The following is a 10,240-nucleotide window of genomic DNA, read 5'->3' on the forward strand; positions in this document are numbered from 1 at the left end:
GCTCTTGCCCTGAACTTGTGGGGAGGTTGAAGATATCACCTGCTATATTAAGCATGATATGCAGTTTAATGGCCAAAAAACGCAGCTCTGGCCTTCTGCCTCCTCTCCCACCCATGCTCCCAGCTCTTAAATAATTTGCTCCCTTTAATGTTTTTATGTGAACAGGTTTTCAAGCATGGCAGAAATCCACCGTCAGCAGTTATGGAAAGAAAAGGAGGAGACAGAGAGACACAGACAAGTTCTCTAAACCCAGGAAAACCTTGTTTGTAATTCAAGATAAACAGACACCATATAAATATGAAGTTGGGCGATGAACCCAACTCCGGGACCTGCCCTGCTGCAAGGGCACATGTGGGCCCCCTGACATCTCAAACCCACACCAGTGCTGGGGAACACGTTAGCCCTCAGACCTCTGCAGAAACAAAACCCTCCCGTGATATATCAGAAATTGGGCACCCCAAAATAAAATCATGAAAAGCTGTTTGATTTCCACAGAAAAGCAGTGTTCAGCGTCCGGCAGTGAGAACAAGCCTCCACGGCAGCTTCCCTCGGGCTGGCAGCCTCCCGCGGGCCGGCCGGGTCCCAGGAGGAGAGGGGAGCAGCCCCTGCCGGGGCTTATGCCAATTAACGGGTAGTTGAAGTACAAATTGCTTAACCAGCAGCCGGAGATGCCAGGGGACTGCTGTCCACCTCCCCCTGCACCCCAGTGGCTTCAAGCTAAGAGCTTAATTGCAGCTGGGGGGAGAAAGGAGCCCTTCCCGCTGGCAGCTATGCTGCACATCCCTGGAGGCACCCTCCCCAGCAAATGTATTGGTTATTTAATAATCTGCCGGAGTCAGGCACGTTCCCAGGCCCACGAAACACCTCTTCATTAAGGGAAGGGAAAGCAACAGCTTTTCCACCTCCCATTCAGCAGTGGGGCTCACACCAAAGCCCCTCGCCCATGCTATCCAGCACGTTTTTCTCATCCAGGGACAGCTGCATCTCCACTTTTCATCGCTTCACCATGGCGCTTATGGCAGGCAATGAGCCAAGAGCACCAGTACTGTGTCCCATCAGCCGCTCAGCTGTGCTGGGTCATCCTCCGAGATCCCAGCACAGCCCAGCCCCGCTCTCCCCAGTAACGGGCATACCTCCCACGTGGCTGCCCACCGCCTTTGCAGAAAAGGAGGGGAAGTCTAGGGAATTAATCTGTGCGAAATGCATTAGCAATTTAACAGGGAGAAGGAAAGGACCGCAGATAAACCTTAATGATATAAATGTACCCTATAATTAACAGTTAACATGCAGGGAAGATAGCCCTCAGATGGAGTTGTTGCTACCAAGGAGAAACACGGTCATTTGTATTCTGTGTGGGTCCAGGAGCAGGCGAGGAAGCTCCCACACTCACCACAAGCACTTGCATGTGCAAATAACGGCTCCTTCCAACGAGGGAAGGAATATACAGCAAACAAAATTTTGTGCACTCGCTCAAGTATCTTATGTTTAAATAATACAAGCTAAGTGATGCATTTCTGCTCCGGCACTAATCACTGCCAGGGGCCTGCAGCTCCGTTAGGGAAATTGCCTTCTTCAATCATTTAGGATCATCTACACCTTCTCTGGACCCAGAGCTGTTCATTATTAGCCTTGGTGCTCTTACTCACACATGGGGTTTGGGGGAGAAAATCAGAAGTGGGGACTTAATAGCCCATATGTGATTTGCAACCAGTCTGACAGCTCCGGGCAGCTCTCAGCATCCCCCTGCCATGATGCCCAGAGAAAGGAGGTCTGGAGGACATGCCATCCCTCACCTTCTGCCCAAGTGATGCATTGCATCCAAGCCTGCGACACAGCCCCACGCCTCGGCCATGCCACGGAAATACTGCGGTGACCTGCCAGTGCAGGCAGAGAGTTGTCCAGAGGAGAAATAAAGACCGGAGCGGCTGAAAGTCATTTCTAGTGAGTGCGGCAAGTGTCTTTTCCTCTGCAAGCACACTTAGGGCTTTCGTTGCCAATCTAAACATTATTCTAACTGTGAAACTGAGACCATAGTACATGTCATGGTTGGAGACCAGCAGGTTTTTATAACGAAATCTGGAAAACAAAAGTCGCACTTATTTTTAATACATCACAGCTTTTCCCTAACCAGGTAAGAGGAGGAAATCCTTCCCCGGAGCCCACATGAGATGCTTGGAGATGGCAGATCCCGGAGGAAAGCCACCGACAGGTAGAGAGGACACGCAACCCGCACACTGCTATTAAGGCTGTTGCACTTTGCTAAAATTGCAAGTAGGCATTAAATATCTTATTGAGACTATGAGCACATACAATTTGTGGTCATTAAATGCATTTCCTTTATGTTTCCCCGAGGCTAGAACAAACCTTACTTTCAGATCATTTGCAAGAAAACTCTCTGTAGACTATAATTTACCTGCTGCCAACACCATAAATCTTTAAAATTAGTTAGTTGACTGTTTGCTAATGGCCATGAGTGTGTTCACTAATACAGCTACTTTTTAATTAGCTTGCAAGAAGAGATTTGAGTAGGGAGGAAAGCTCAGATTTTTTAAATGGAAGTCAATATTATCAAAAGATACCCAAGATGGCACAAGTTAAAGTGTAAAACCTCCTTCCCCTTCCAAGTCCAGCAGTTTGGGGGTAATAACCCTGTCGAGGTTTGGATAGCCGGATCTGCGCTGGTTTCACCATCCAGGGCTGGCAGCACACACGGGTACACCAGAGCAGCAAATACCCCAATGAATTATGGAAAATGTGGGATATCCCCGCTGTCGGGAGGGAGGTGGGAACGCAAACAGCAGCTCAGCCCAGCGCGCTGCCCAGGCACCCGCAGGACACAGCGAGAGGCAAAGGGACTGACGGGGTTTCCGTGAGACGTACAGCCCCCTGCATCCCTGCAGCATCGCCACCGCAAACCATTCGCTTCAGAGCTGGCTCCATACGGTTACGCTTGACTCCTGCACAGGGCAACGGTTCTGCCCGAATTCCCACTTTATTCTTAATTACCTTGTGAAGAAGTCAGATATATTGACTGCCGCCTGTTCAATACATAATTCATGCACCAGGAGAGGCAATTTCCAAAAGTTCACCTTGTTGGATCCTTCCAGGGGAAGGGAAAGTGGGTTTTTTTCTGGGCGTCAGCAATTGCATGCCGTTAGTGGAGATGGATCCCTGCACGTGTTACAGGGGCAGAGGATTTCCAGTCACTGTTTCAAAACACGGGGGCTGCAAATATTAGCGCTTGGAGGCATTTTGCAAGGCAGACATTTTAATTTAAATTGATGAGTTATTGATTCATTTTTCATGCTAGAAGGAGAGAGCACAGTGTGTATTTCTGCCACTCGATCTGTACTTCTGATGACCTCAGGCATACAGTATAAACCTGATGTAAAATATTTCCTTTCCTAATAGGGGAGCTTTTATGGCCTTGGACCTGAGCGAGCAGAAAGTCATCTGGGAAAGGATGCCTGAATAGGAAACCGTGGCAAGGAAGGTAATTAATGTTCAGCGCGTACTCTCAAATTAGCCTATCCCTGAATAGGAAGGAAATGAATCACAAGTTGAACTTTTATATAGCCTCAGGGTCTTCTCAGACACTTACAAAATTTCCTGGTGAACAGGAGCTGATAAAGAGCTCGGCTTTCCACGCCTACGGGCTTGGGGAAGAGCAGCGGAACAAAGCCAGGGAGGAGAGACCAGTCGCCTCTCGGGAAGCCGCCCTGTGCCTACTGTTTGCTTTTGGAAATCAGGAAGCTGGCAGGGATTTTTAGGGGAGTATCTGCGTTTGGAAGCTCAGGGGACAGAGGGAAAACCGTCATCTGAGCCGCAACTCTCGTCAGCACAATCCATCTACTATATAAAAAAAACAAACCCAAAACATCATCCATCCTTCACACTTACTGATGGGAACCAATGCCTTACCCAGCAAGAGCATCACTTGTGTTTCAGGCAGGGTCCCCCACCGAGTTCAGCTGCAGTGTGCAGGAAGGGGAGCTGGCACCTTTCCCTGGCCATGTGGAGAGGGAGGCGGCTGCAGATACAACACTGTCTCCCAAACAGCCTGAGATTTCAGAGGACGTGTGAAGGACCAGCCCAGCGTGGATGTCTGCCAGAGGAGGTGCCTGACCAGGATGCCTGATCAGGAGGTACCTGCCCTGCATCCGCCCCTCCCTCAGCCGGGACCAGGACCTGTATGCAAGGTCCCTAACGAACAGCAAGCCCCCACCCCAAGGACCTCATCAGGGAGAAAAAACCCCGCTGGAGAAAGGACATGGGGCAAGACAGAGAGCCAAGATGAAGCCCTGCCCAGGTCTCATGGGAAAAACATACCTTTTCCAGGCATTTTGCACTTTCCTGAGATGATTCTCCAGCAATGTCTCCTTTGTCTCCCATAAATTCATCCTCTTTACTCTGAAGCCATCGTCCAACACTGGCAACACCACAGTGACTTCCACAGCCACTCCTGCCACGTCACGGGGGATGAGGACATCCAGCCAAGGAAGGCAACAATGACCATAGGCACCAAAGACCTTGTCTGACTGCACTCTTCCACAGAAATCAGAAGTTTCAATGAAAATAACAGAAGTGCAGCCTAGCTGTGGAGCGGGCTCTGAAGGGAAGGGGTTTTCCACAGTTTTCCATGAGATACCAGCAGGTCTTTGCCCAGTCTGCGTAATTGCGTCCTTTGAAGTCTGGCTCATAAAACAGCAACAACAACAAAAATCACTTTCATGTCTCCAATAAAGCAGAACTATAAAACCATGAGCAAGCTTCCAAGAAAAGCTGCCCTGTACAAATCAGAGCACCAGCCAGGGTTTTAACTGATTGCACGGCTGCAGCTGAGGACAAGCTGGAGAAAGCAGTGGCTGAGACAAGCATGAACAGAGGGGCTGTGCTGGGGAGCATGTCCCATTCCCACAAGGGACGTGGCACAGCCCTGGGGCTCAGCCTCGCTGCGACTGGGGTTGTTTCCACTGGGTGCTGTGTCTTGGCAAAGCATGTGGGCAGAAGGAAGCATTAACTTTGCCCCGAGGTGCGATGGAGCTGCAGAGATACTAGACACCGTGTAGGAAGATGCAGTTTAGAGGGTGAGGGAGGAAAGCCACAGTTTGAGAAGTGTCCAGTGTGTTCCTTCTGGGTGTTGCCAGCATCCCCCAGAGCACCCCGCACACGCGGGTGCCCACGGCCAGGCTGGTGTGCACTGGCATGGCACCCAGCTCCCCCTGCCAGCTCTGCCGCGCTTGCACCGGGGCTGGGACCAGGGCTGCTCGGAGGAGCAGGTACCTGGCTCACTGCAATGCAGATCCCACCCTGCAGATCTGCTTTGGTCACTACAGAAGCACATGCAAAGATTTTTTTTTTTTGTGATGCCCCTTTCCAGAAATACTGTGGTTGAAGCCCAAAAGCAGCTGCCACATCCTGCCTTTGGCTGCAAGTTGGGGAAAGCGTGTGCAAGTCAACTGCCTCCTTCTGTGCTAGCACCACAGCCTACGCGGTGTTCCTGTGGCACCTGAGTCCTGCTGAACACCAGTGGGAGCTGGGGGCCATCAGGATCAGCACCTTCCTCTGCACTGGAGGAGTCTGAACCAGGACAGAGGCTCCCGTGCCTTCTGACCCTGATTTTCGCAGGGATGTCCCTTCTCTGTGCCAGTTTTGGGGACAGGTTTGCTTCCCCCTGACTGCCACACAACATCTCAGCGCTCACCTGCAGAGCAAGTTGCCACCATGACCATGATGAGCAATGTAGAAGACCTCCGTTCCCAGGGGTACAACACCCCAGTACCAGCCCCCTTGCACCATCCAGGGGAGTCCAGGCACCTTGGTGGTCCTAACTCACCCCCAAACCCTTCCTCCAAAGAGAAGAATAAGGTCTGGGGAAATGTTTCCCCAGCTGCCTGATGAGAGACACAAATGGGAAGGTGCAATCCTGAAAAAGTCCCTAATGCACCATCTCCTGCAAGAGCACAGGTGTAGGAAGGTGCCGCAGCGGTCAGCTGGTTGTTAATCAAGGCTTTTCGGTGAAGGAGATGTCGCATCAAGGGCAGTTTTTCTCCCCGACACTACAGCAGAGCACCAAACAGATGTTGAGAGGGATCTTTGCAGGTGAAGGGAAGAGCTACCTAACATAATCTGGATAATCATTTGGGGGATGTTTGTAGAAGAAACCCTTCTGGTAATATTAAATGATAAATTATGTGCCAATAACTTCCCCAGCACCGATCAGAAGACATTTCAGAGACGAGCAGGAGATGGGGCCAGTCCTGACAGTGACAAATTGGAAGTGCCGGCAGACACGCCGCCCTTCCCAACGAGACGGTGAGGAAATGCCATGTGTCAGCATTTACAAATTAAACCTGCAAGCGGCTGCCGCAGCCCCGCCAGACACAGCCACCCGGTTCGCAAAATAAATCCCTCTGAGTCACTCTGGTTCAGAGGCATCTCTCTCCGAAATTAGGCTGACTGTGGGCTCATTTGCAGAGGGAAATGCAAAAGCCGCATTTGTCATGCACCAGTGTCCCCAGCTGGCAGGAGGGCTCTGCTTTTAACCCCTTGCTTTCCTCTCCGTGTAGCTTCCCAAGGGGCATGCTGTGGGCATTGCATTTTGACTGAGACCCTGACTTTGAGGAAGGGATTGATGTTAAAGGACATGAAGAGATTTAACACTAGAAAAGACATTAAGACTTCAAGCCCAAATCTCAGAAGATTGCTTCCGTGAAAGGATAGGCAGGGGCACCCCCGGGTCCTGTACCTGCCAAAGGATGGGGGCACTTCTCAGTGTAGGCTCACTGTGGGAAACTTCGGGATTATGATTAGACAAGGCAAAAGAAGAAAAGAAAATCCAAGCAGTGCCTCTGTCAGAGGCAAAGGCTGCTCCAAAATGCACCTGCACTTGCCAGCAGAGCAGAAGGACCCTTGGAAAACCCGCAGAGTGCTCCAGAAGCAGAGCTACCTCGCCAGAACACGATTCCGGAGCAAACAATAGCTCTTTGTATTGCTAAAACACACCAGATGGCTGATGATGTGAGGATCCAAGTTTAAGAGATGTGCTAAGCTGCTGTAGAGGAAGAGCAGGGGTGAGGAACAGAGCAGAGCAACCTCAAGCTCAGACAGTGCTTGGGGTGCAGAGCCATAAGGAGAAAGGGCTGCAGAGATAACGTGTAAAATTCATCCCTGGCTCCCTGAGCACCCTTGCAGGCAAGCTCCTGCTCTGCCAAGACCTACAAATGTGTTCAAAGACGATGAACATGGTCTACAAAGAGACCCAGGGAAGAAGCAGAGCCTAGAGGAGAGATGATTTACCAGACTCTGCATGTGTGGTAGTACTCATGTAGACATAGGAGAAGTAAATAGCAAAGGAGAAAAACTAGCAAAGGCTCGTCCCTAGTGTGCTGCAGAGAAAAACCTCTCCTGGAGAAGTGCCCTGTATGTGCTACCCCCTGCAACGCTTACAGCACGAGGAAATTATGCCAGAGTTAGCAGACTGAAGTGGGGAAAAAGCACCAAGTGGTGAGTCAGAGGAAGCGATTTTGCCTATAGATGGTAGAAATGCGACACAGCACGCGTGAGATGTAAAAGGGGCAGGTGGGGGGTGGAAACAGCCACCAGGTGAGGTGACACACCAAGAGACGCAGCAAGCCACGAAATGCCAGCTGTGAAGCAGGACAAGCATGGGAGCTGGCCTGAAGGTCTCCTCATTATGCAGGGCAAGACAGTAAAACTACAATAGCCCAGCCAAAAAACTTGCATTCTGCAGTGCTGCTGTCATTGTCCCAGCGGGCACTATAAACTGCAGAACAGCAGAGGAAAGATACAGGCGGATATTTTGAGTAGTGGAAAACCAACAATAATATCACTTATAACCAACTGAGTTCATGAATCAAATGAGGCCAAAGCTGAAGTGAGTGGTTCCTATAAAGGAGAAACCAAAATTCATGCCCAGAGCCACTGAGACCCAGGGAGATGTGCACTAGGGTAACCAGGGCATCGCTGGAAGGGATGGAGCATCTTCTGAGACCAAGAAACAGTTTGTGCTGGAAAGTGTGAAACTGTGGCACCAGCTCTGAAAGATGTGAGGGTTGCACCCTCCGACGCCCGGGACCGAAAGGGATGGAGGATGCATGGGAGGAGAGGAGCAGGCACAGCCAGAGGACGCACGGGAAGATGGGACAGGCACACACACCCATCCTGAGCACAGCATCACGAGTCCAAACACAGCGACAGAACAGAAACTCACGGTTTTCAACCTAAATACACTAGCAGGGCCGTGCGCAGGCAGGTGCCCGGGCTAGGGACGGGGGCCGCTCGGGGTGGTGGCTGCTGCACCGTGCCGGGATGGTGGGTACGGGAGGTCTGCGTCCGCTGCAAAGCGTGGGAGCGTCCCCCGGCAGCGTGGTTTGGAGGGCGGCCAGCGTGAGGCTGTGTTTCCACTCTCTCATACCTGGCACACGGCTGAGCTCACCCAGAGCAGCCTGCAGAGTTTAACGCTTCCCTCAGCTGCCGAAAGCCACGTGCAGGTTTGCGCCCTCACGGCCCCGGCTGTCATGGGCCACCTGAGACCAACTTGGCCCCCAGGACAGTTGTGTCCCTGCTGTTTATTGATAAAACCCAAGTTGTTTTAAGCAACAAAATGATGGTTTCCCATGAATTTGTGCAGTTTGTCCTGGCAGCCTGTCTGTAGTCCTTGCCCATGATGTGGGCAGGATGGTGGCAGGGAGCTGGCAGCACCGAGTGTGCCGTGCCGCTGGACGCTGCTGGGGTTGTCACGGGGCAACTCACTAAATCTCCTACAAACACTTGATTTCTGCCTGCGCCTCACTTTCTACCCCCAAATCAGACATGCTGCGGCTTTTCTGAGCTGAACTCTTAGGACAGAGGGGAAAAAACTTCTGGTGATTTATTTCTCAACCCAAAGCTATCCCTTTCGGAGGAGGTCTCCCATGCCAAGTCCTAGCTTAAAAAAAAAAACAACAAAATCACATTCATTAGTCAGCTCACTTGGCTGGATCTGTAATAAGAATGTAATAAACTTTCCATATGTCTCTGATAAACTAGACAGCTTAAGTTATGAGCAGAAAAAGACATCAATTTTTAAAATGTCAAAATTTGCCATGTAACTTGGGCCAAGCACTTGTTCTTAACGAGACAGTGGAAGGAGTCAGATCCAAGTTTAGAGCAGAAAGAGCCAGAGGAGGACTTGCCAGCTCAACTCTCATGGCTCCTTTTAAAGCCCTTGTTTTCACCTGCAATGTCCATGGTGAGCACGTTCCCCTGGTGCTGATGGCTGGATCTCCCTGCTCCCAAACCAGGACCCGTCCCCGTCCCATTGCAGACGGGTGGGGCCGGCAGGGCATCCCTTGGCACAGACCCCACGAGCCTTGGGATGCCCACGGGCAGGAGGGTGCCCCAGGTGCAGCCACCCCTTTGCTGCGGGCACAGAGGTACAGTGTGATGAAGAGGCTTTGCATGTCCAGGCACGGGGCTCTACGCTTTGCCCTCCAGCCCCACGTATTGGATGCATTCACGTTCACACTTGCCCCATTGCAGGAAGAAGAGAAATGACGACCTTCCAGGCTGACGCACACCCAAGGCTCAGTACCCTGAGCTCCGCTTTGATGAAACCCTGTATTTTAGCGTGCACAAAGCTAGCTATGCTCCTCAGAAAAGGGCTCTTGAGAAGTACTGACACCCTCAGCTACAGCCTAAACTTACCCCAGCTGTCAGGCTCACACACATCCATGGTGTGCAACGTTCACCTGCCAGATTCCTGATGCTGAGTCCTGTGAACAAGCTGTTCAGGGATGGGGGCAAATGCCTCACCCTGGCCCCAGAGCAATGGGTACCATGGATTGTGCCCGTGGGTAGTAGCACAAGGAATGCAGCAGAGATCAGATGTGGCCTCAATCCCCAGGGAATCTATCAAACGGTCTGTCCAGGGTACAGAGACCAGTCCTCGGTCCCCATCCAAGCCATGGGATGGTGGGACCGAGGACAAGAGCGGGCTAGGACTGTGTTCATATATTTTGCACCTTGCCCTCCTTGCAGCTAGGCACAAAGCTGGGCCTCGCCCAGGGGGTGAATCTGAGCACGATCAACCTCAAAGAGTGATGGTCTTTCAGCACTTTAATTACAAAGCAGTAGGCGAGAACAGCCCGCCTGATGTTCAGCAGGAAATTGAACTGCACAAGCACGGCAGACATATTCCTGCACAGCTCCCCTAGCAACTCTGGGAAAGTTTCCAAAT

Source organism: Phalacrocorax carbo, chromosome 15, assembly GCF_963921805.1.
Source record: "Phalacrocorax carbo chromosome 15, bPhaCar2.1, whole genome shotgun sequence".
NCBI lineage: Eukaryota > Metazoa > Chordata > Aves > Suliformes > Phalacrocoracidae > Phalacrocorax > Phalacrocorax carbo.